Raw genomic sequence first — 7,599 nt, 5'->3', positions numbered from 1 at the left:
ACCAACACACATCCGCGTAAGGACCACAAAGGTAAGATACGAGAAATTAGGGTTCATTCGGAGGCGTATAGGTAGTCGTTTTTCCTTCGCTCCATTTGCAGGTGGAACAGGTAAGCGAATGACTTAGTGGTGGTACAGGGTACACTCCGCCGCGCACCGGTCGTTGACTTGCGGAGTATATATGTAGATCAGAATGAGATTTTCACTCTGCAGCGGAGTGTGCACTGATATGAAACTTCCTGGCAGATTAAAACTGTGTGCACCGACCGAGACTCGAACTCGGGACCTTTGCCTTTCGCGGGCAAGTGCTCTACCATCTGAGCTACCGAAGCACGACTCACGCCCGGTCCTCACAGCTTTACTTCTGCCAGTATCTCGTCTCCTACCTTCCAAACTTTACAGAAGCTCTCCTGCGAACCTTGCAGAACTAGCACTCCTGAAAGAAAGGATATTGCGGAGACATGGCTTAGCCACAGCCTGGGGGATGATTCTGGAAACGTCCCCCAGGCTATGGCTAAGCCATGTCTCCGAAATATCCTTTCTTTCAGGAGTGCTAGTTCTGCAAGGTTCGCAGGAGAGCTTCTGTAAAGTTTGGAAGGTAGGAGACGAGATACTGGCAGAAGTAAAGCTGTGAGGACCGGGCGTGAGTCGTGCTTCGGTAGCTCAGATGGTAGAGCACTTGCCCGCGAAAGGCAAAGGTCCCGAGTTCGAGTCTCGGTCGGTGCACACAGTTTTAATCTGCCAGGAAGTTTTTATATGTAGATGTAGATGTACAAGCCTATAAAGCTGCCGCAGACTAACAAATTCACTTGACCTACATTACCCTCCAGTCGACTATGCACATCCCAACTGTCGAATATCTATCGTTAAAGCAGAGCTGCCGCTTGTCAGAACACACACTTCAGTCCTAAACCGACAAAGCTTTTCGAAAGGCGGAATTGCCAATAACAGTTCACGCCTTGGTCATGCCAGGAATCACTTTATGTCGTCCACTAGAGTGTATGACTGAGTCCCTATTTTTTCTAGTTCTGAATATTTCTAGTAATTTTTTTAACATTTGCGGCGTTTCAGCTAGTTTGCGCTGTGACTGGAGAATAAATGACAATCTGATGTTGGAGTGGCAAGCTGGAGAAACAGCTAGCCAGTTTGTATTTGCATGGGCCACATACATCTCTCTCAAGCTTTTAGAAATTTAAAAATGAGACAAGCTTAAGTGCCAAAACCATGAATGAGCCACAGACAAGACGCAAAAATTTACGGTGTGACACACAGAGAGTAAATACAAAACTGCAGCAATGTACGAAGCAATTAACAAAAAAAGAACTAACAACAACCTAAAATATATGCAAAATTACATCAATTTTGGGTTATGTTATGAGATATTCTACTGTTAATTAAAATGATTGCGTGAACATTAACAAAACAGACTAACTGCAGGGACGGATGCCTCACTGTAAATGGAGGAAAAAAGATCCTATGAACATCTGTCCGGAAATGAATCGTTGCCACAGTAGATGTCTCTGACGAATGGAAGTTCCTCTGACCACGTGCCATGTTTTCCTTGTGTATTGCAGGCCATATCGCGGACGCAGCGTGATGAAAGCAGCAGAATGGTTTGGTATTCATGTCGGGAACTAGCCGAGATGGTATTTGTGTACGGTCAAGCTGATGGAAACGGTAGAGAGGCAGCTCGGCTGTCCCAAAAGAAGTACCCTCACAATCACCAACCACAGCACACAAAATTGTAAACTTTTTCTGGGCGCTTGTATCATCATGGGTCCATTCAGACAGACGAACGTGCAAGGAGGTGGCGGACTGTGCGTACACCAAATTTGGAGGACCGGGTTCTACAATTTCCAGCAACCACCTCACACACACACACACACACACACACACACACACACACACACACACACACACACACACACTCCATTGATAGTGACCGGGCCAAATATCCCACGAAAGAAGCATCAAACGAAAAAACTACAAAGAACGAAACTCGTGTAGCTTGAAAGGGAAACCAGATGGCGCTATGGTTGGCTCGCTAGATGGCGCTGCCATACACCAAGCAGATATCAACTGCGTTTTTTAAATTAGGAACCCCCATTTTTATTACATATTCGTGTAGTACGTAAAGAAATATGAATGTTTTAGTTGGACCACTTTTTTCGCTTTGTGATAGATGGCGCTGTAATAGTCGCAAACGTGTAAGTACGTGGTATCACGCAACATTCCGCCAGTGCGGAGGGTATTTGCTCCGTGATACATTACCCGTGTTAAAATGGACCGTTTACCAATGGCGGAAAGCGTCGATATCGTGTTGATGTATGGCCATTGTGATCAAAATGACCAACAGGCGTGTGCTATGTATGCTGCTCGGTATCCTGGACGACATCATCCAAGTGACCGGACCGTTCGCCGGATAGTTACGTTATTTGAGGAAACAGGAAGTGTTCAGCCACGTGTGAAGCGTCAACCACGACCTGCAACAAACGACGATGCCCAAATAGGTGTTTTAGCTGCTGTCGCGGCTAATCCGCACATCAGTAGCAGACAAATTGCGCGAGAATCGGGAATCTCAAAAAAGTCGGTGTTGAGAATGCTACATCAACATCGATTGCACCCGTACCATATTTACATGCACCAGGAATTGCATGACGACGACTTTGAACGTCGTGTACAGTTCTGCCACTGGGCACAAGAGAAATTACGGGACGATGACAGATTTTTTGCATGTGTTCTATTTAGCGACGAAGCGCCATTCACCAACAGCGGTAACGTAAACGGGCATAATATGCACTACTGTGCAACGAAAAATCCACGGTGGCTGCGACAAGTGGAACATCAGCTACCTTGTCGGGTTAATGTAGGGTGCGGCATTATGGGAGGAAGGATAATTGCCGGCCAGGGTGGCCGAGCGGTTCTAGGCGCTTCAGTCTGGAACCGCGCGACCGCTAAGATCACAGGTTCGAATCCTGCTTCGGGCATGGATGTATGTGATGTGCTTAGGTTAGTTAGGTTTAAGTAGTTGTAAGTTCTAGGGGGCTGATGACCTCAGAAGTTAAGTCCCATAGTGTTCAGAGCCATTTGAACAATTTTGAAGCATAATTGGCCCCCATTTTATCGATGGCAATCTAAATGGTGCAATGTATGCTGATTTCCTACGTAATGTTCTACCGATGTTACTACAAGATGTTTCACTGCATGACAGAATGGCGATATACTTCCAACATGATGGATATCCGGCAAATAGCTCGCGTGCGGTTGAAGCGGTATTGAATAGCATATTTCATGACATGTGGATTGGTCATCAAAGCACCATACCATGGCCTGCACGTTCACCGGATCTGACGTCCCCGGATTTCTTTCTGTGGGGAAAGATGAAGGATATTTGCTATCGTGATCCGCCGACAACGGCTGACAACATACGTCAGCGCATTGTCAATGCATGTGCGCACATTACGGAAGGCGAACTGCTCGCTGTTGAGAGGAATGTCGTTACACGTATTGCCAAATGCATTGAGGTAGACGGACATCATTTTGAGCATTTATGGCATTAATGTGGTATTTATAGGTAATCACGCTGTAACAGCATGCGTTCTCAGAAATGATATGTTCACAAGGGTACATGTATCACATTGGAACAACCGAAATAAAATGTTCAAACGTACCTACTGTTCGTCTAAAATTGTGAGCCATATGTTTCTGACTATTACAGTGCCATCTATCACAAAGCGAAAAAAGTGATCCAATGGAAACATTCATCTTTCTTTACGTATTACACGAATTTGTAATAAAAAATTGGGGTTCCTATTTTTAAAAACGCAGTTGATATCCGTTTGACCTATGGCAGCGCCATTTAGCGGGCCAACCATAGCGCCATCTGGATTCCCCCCTCAAGCTAGACAAGTTTCGTTCTTTGTAGTTATATATATATATATATATATATATATATATATATATATATATATATATATATATATATATATATATAAAGCAAAGACCTTCTGATTGACGAGCGAGGCATTGCTTTTCAGCTCGCTCGTCAATCAGAAGGTCTTTGCTTTATCGACTACACTTTTCTACGGATACACTGTCATCATCTCGTGGAAGGCATCATTTACATAACTGTTATTAGTGCAAACACTAGTGATTTCCTTAAGCAGGATGTGTGGTGGTCGAGAGACTAGGTTGCACCTTCCACTATTAATAATTACTTGAATTAGACACGGCATCTACAGATATGGCGTAATAAATAAATGAAAAATGTAAAAAGTAGTAACAGTGCAAGAAGAACAGTGTACGTGTTGGATTCTGATGCTGAAACTCTCTATGCTTCTTTGTTTACATGCCACATAATATTGTAGTTTTCTAGTAAAGAAGTTAATTTTTGCCAAAAAATTTACATAACATATTCATAACCAACAGAATATCAGTATATATATGTGTTTTTCCTGATTATTCGTGAACAGAGACCATGAGAATTTTACATTGTATATTTGACAATAGGAAATCATTAAACAACCTCTCACTGTCATGGTATTTAATGTTACAAAATGTTCTGTAAGAGGATAATATTAGAATGAAATGCAGCTAAGTCACTTGTGAAATTCCTTACAACCCCAAGAAAACAGTTTCACATACAGGATGACTTTGTAAAATGGAATCAAATGATCCCTGAGAGGATATCAGGCAAAAAAGGTCATATGGACATCTAGCTAGAAAAGCGTTCCACTGGAGGCACACTCACTTGAAACTTTGACAGCTTAGGTTTCAGTGACTGAAAATACGTATGAGAACACACTAGGCAAGTGGGAATGTTCTGTCTGCATTCGGGGTTTAGCTCCATACTGAAGAGGGCAGCGCCACCGAACGACGTGGCGCAATGGTTAGCACGCCGGACTCGCATTCGGCAGGACAACTTATTTACTTATTTTATGTAGGAAAACACCCTCTGGAAAGCTGTTCATGAATGGCAGCACAACGAGTCAGATCACCAGACTGACGTACAAATTTGCAGTCAGGGTGTTTGGTTTAACCATTAGAGTGTTCCTGGTGTCATACAAAGTCGCAACCTAGACCATAACTCCTGGTGTGCATCCATTGTGCCCAGGCTGCAGACAGGTTGGCTGCAGACGCTCACCTGGCCTACACCCTGCCCTTCAGTGATCTCTCGCTCGACACTAATCAAGTCGCAAACGGCGATGGTTTGTGTTCACTGAAGTGTACGCTACAGAACGTATGGGTCGGAGCTGTCCTTGAAGTAACCAGTTTGTAATTGTCTGTTGTTTCACTGTGGTGCCAAATGCTGCTGAAATTTCTGCCGCAGATGCAGTACGATGCCCCACAGCCATAGGACAGACACTATGGTCTTCCCTCTCAGTAGTGCCACGTTGTCGTCCGGAGCCCGGACTTCTAGCGACTGTACATTGTCGTGATGGCCACTGCCAGCAATCATATACAGTATATACGAGGGGCGTTCAGAAAGTAAGCTCCGATCGGTCGCGAAATGGAAACGACTATGAAAATCCGATAAAGCTTTGCACAGATGTGTTGGGTAGTGTCTCTAGTATAACCCCAGTTAGCATCACGTCCCTCTTCTCATTTCTGAGCTCGCAGTGAGTGCGTAAAGATGTCTAGAAAATAGTGTCTGCCGCCAAGTACGAGGGCCTGGTGAGAAATTTCGCCTGAAGCTATGCAGCTAACATTACATAACTGTCGTGCTGTTTCGTCTTCACGACAATTCTCAGCCGCATTCTGCAGGGGCAATGAAGATGCTCCTGTATCGTTTTCAAATGGAAATGTTAGATTACCCACAATACAGTCCGCAATTGTCTCCCCCTGAGTTTCATCTCTGGTCACATGAACCGCTGTCTTTGAAGACAACATTTTGACACAGACAACGAAGTGTAGGCCAGCGTGGAGAATTGGCGGAAAGCACTGGCGGCTGCCTTCTATGATGAGGCTATTGAAAAGTTGGTACAACGCTATGACAAAAGTCTAAGTCAGAACGGCGACTACGTACAGAAGTAGCTGAAAGGTGTAGCTCATTGTTACAAGTAAAACATTTCTGATGTTCACCGTGGTTTCAATTTGGCAATCAATCGGAGCTTACTTTCTGAACAGGCCTCGTACATTCCTGCCGAGTCTTTTTGCAATATCGCAGAACGAACATCAAGCTTCCCGTAGCCCTATTACACGACCTCATTGACATTCAGTGATAATGGCGTGTTTGTCGTCTTCACGGCATTCTTGACTAACATAAATTCACCACGTTTAGTCTCAAAATGGTTCAAATGGCTCCGAGCACTATGGGACTTAACATCTGAGGTCATCAGTCCCCTAGAACTTAGAACTACTTAAACCTAACTAACCTAAGGACATCACACACATCCATGCCGAGGCAGGATTCGAACCTGCGACCGTAGCGGTCGTGCGGTTCCAGACTGAAGCGCCTAGAACCGCTCGGCCACACCGGCCGGCGTTTAGTCTCAAAGTTAACTAACGCACACGACCGTTACAGCGTGTATTTAAAGCAAACCTGATTTGAATCCTCATTGTGGCGACACTGTCGCCTCTCTTATGCGTCTGGCGCTAAATTGAATAGACATCATCTTTCAGATCTAGAAACACGCCTACAAACTTTCCTTTATGTTGCATAACTCTTTCTTGCTGTTGCATTTTTTCCCGTCAGTGTATATTAGATACAGTAGAGCGATTACACTGCGGCGACTCAAGTCATGGGATAGCGGTATGCACATATACAGGTGGTGGTAGTGTTGCGTACATAAGGTATAAAAGGATAGTGCATTGGTAGAGCTGTCTTTTGCACTCAGGTGATTCATGTGAAAAGGTTTCCAACGTGATTATGGTGTCACGAGGGGATTATTGGTTCAAATGGCTCTGAGCACTATGGGGCTTAACTTCTGAGATCATCAGGCCCCTATATCTTGGAACAACTTAAACCTAACTAACCTAAGGACATCACACACATCCATGCCCGAAGCAGGATTCGAACCTGCGACCGTAGCGGTCGCGCGGTTCCAGACTGAAGCACCTAGAACCACTCGGCTACTTCGGCCGGCCGAGGGGATTAATAGACTTTTAACGTGGAATAATAGTAGGAGCTAAGCGCATGGGACATTCCATCTTGGAAATCGTTAGGGAATTCAATATTCCGATATCTACAATGTCAAGAGAGTGCCGAGAATACCAAATTTCAAGCATTACCTCTCAGCAAGGACTACGCAGCGGCCGACGGCTGTCACTTAACCACCGAGAGCAGCGGTGTTTACGTAGAGTCGTCAGCGCTAACAGACAAGCAACACTGCGTGATATAACCACAGAAATCAATATGGGACGTACAACTAACGTATCCGTTTGGACAGTGCGACGAAATGGGGTGTTAATGGGCTATGGCGTCAGACGATCGATGCGAGTGTCTTGGCTAACAGAACGACAACGCCTGCATCGCCTCTCGTGGGCACGTGACCATATTGGTTGGGCCACAAACGTCTAGAAAACCGTGGCCTGGTCAGATGAGTCGAGATTTCAGTTCGTAAGAGCTGACGGTAGAGTTCGAGTGTGGTGCAGATCCCA

At 45.0% G+C, this 7,599-nt stretch overlaps 2 non-coding genes across 2 annotated transcripts; one reads left to right on the top strand and one right to left on the bottom strand.

The window, feature by feature from the left end:
- Nucleotides 1-258: 258 nt before the first annotated feature.
- Trnas-cga (transfer RNA serine (anticodon CGA)) lies at nt 259-332 on the bottom strand. Its single transcript has one exon. It is a non-coding gene; the product is annotated as a tRNA-Ser (tRNA).
- A 320-nt stretch (nt 333-652) lies between these two features.
- On the top strand, nt 653-726 carry Trnas-cga (transfer RNA serine (anticodon CGA)). Its single transcript has one exon. It is a non-coding gene; the product is annotated as a tRNA-Ser (tRNA).
- Nucleotides 727-7,599: the final 6,873 nt, after the last annotated feature.

The sequence above is a fragment of the Schistocerca serialis genome, chromosome 3 (genome assembly GCF_023864345.2).
Source record: "Schistocerca serialis cubense isolate TAMUIC-IGC-003099 chromosome 3, iqSchSeri2.2, whole genome shotgun sequence".
NCBI classification, from domain to species: Eukaryota; Metazoa; Arthropoda; class Insecta; order Orthoptera; family Acrididae; genus Schistocerca; species Schistocerca serialis.
The sequence above is the reverse complement of the archived record's forward strand: the minus strand, read 5'-3'. Positions and strand labels throughout refer to the sequence as shown.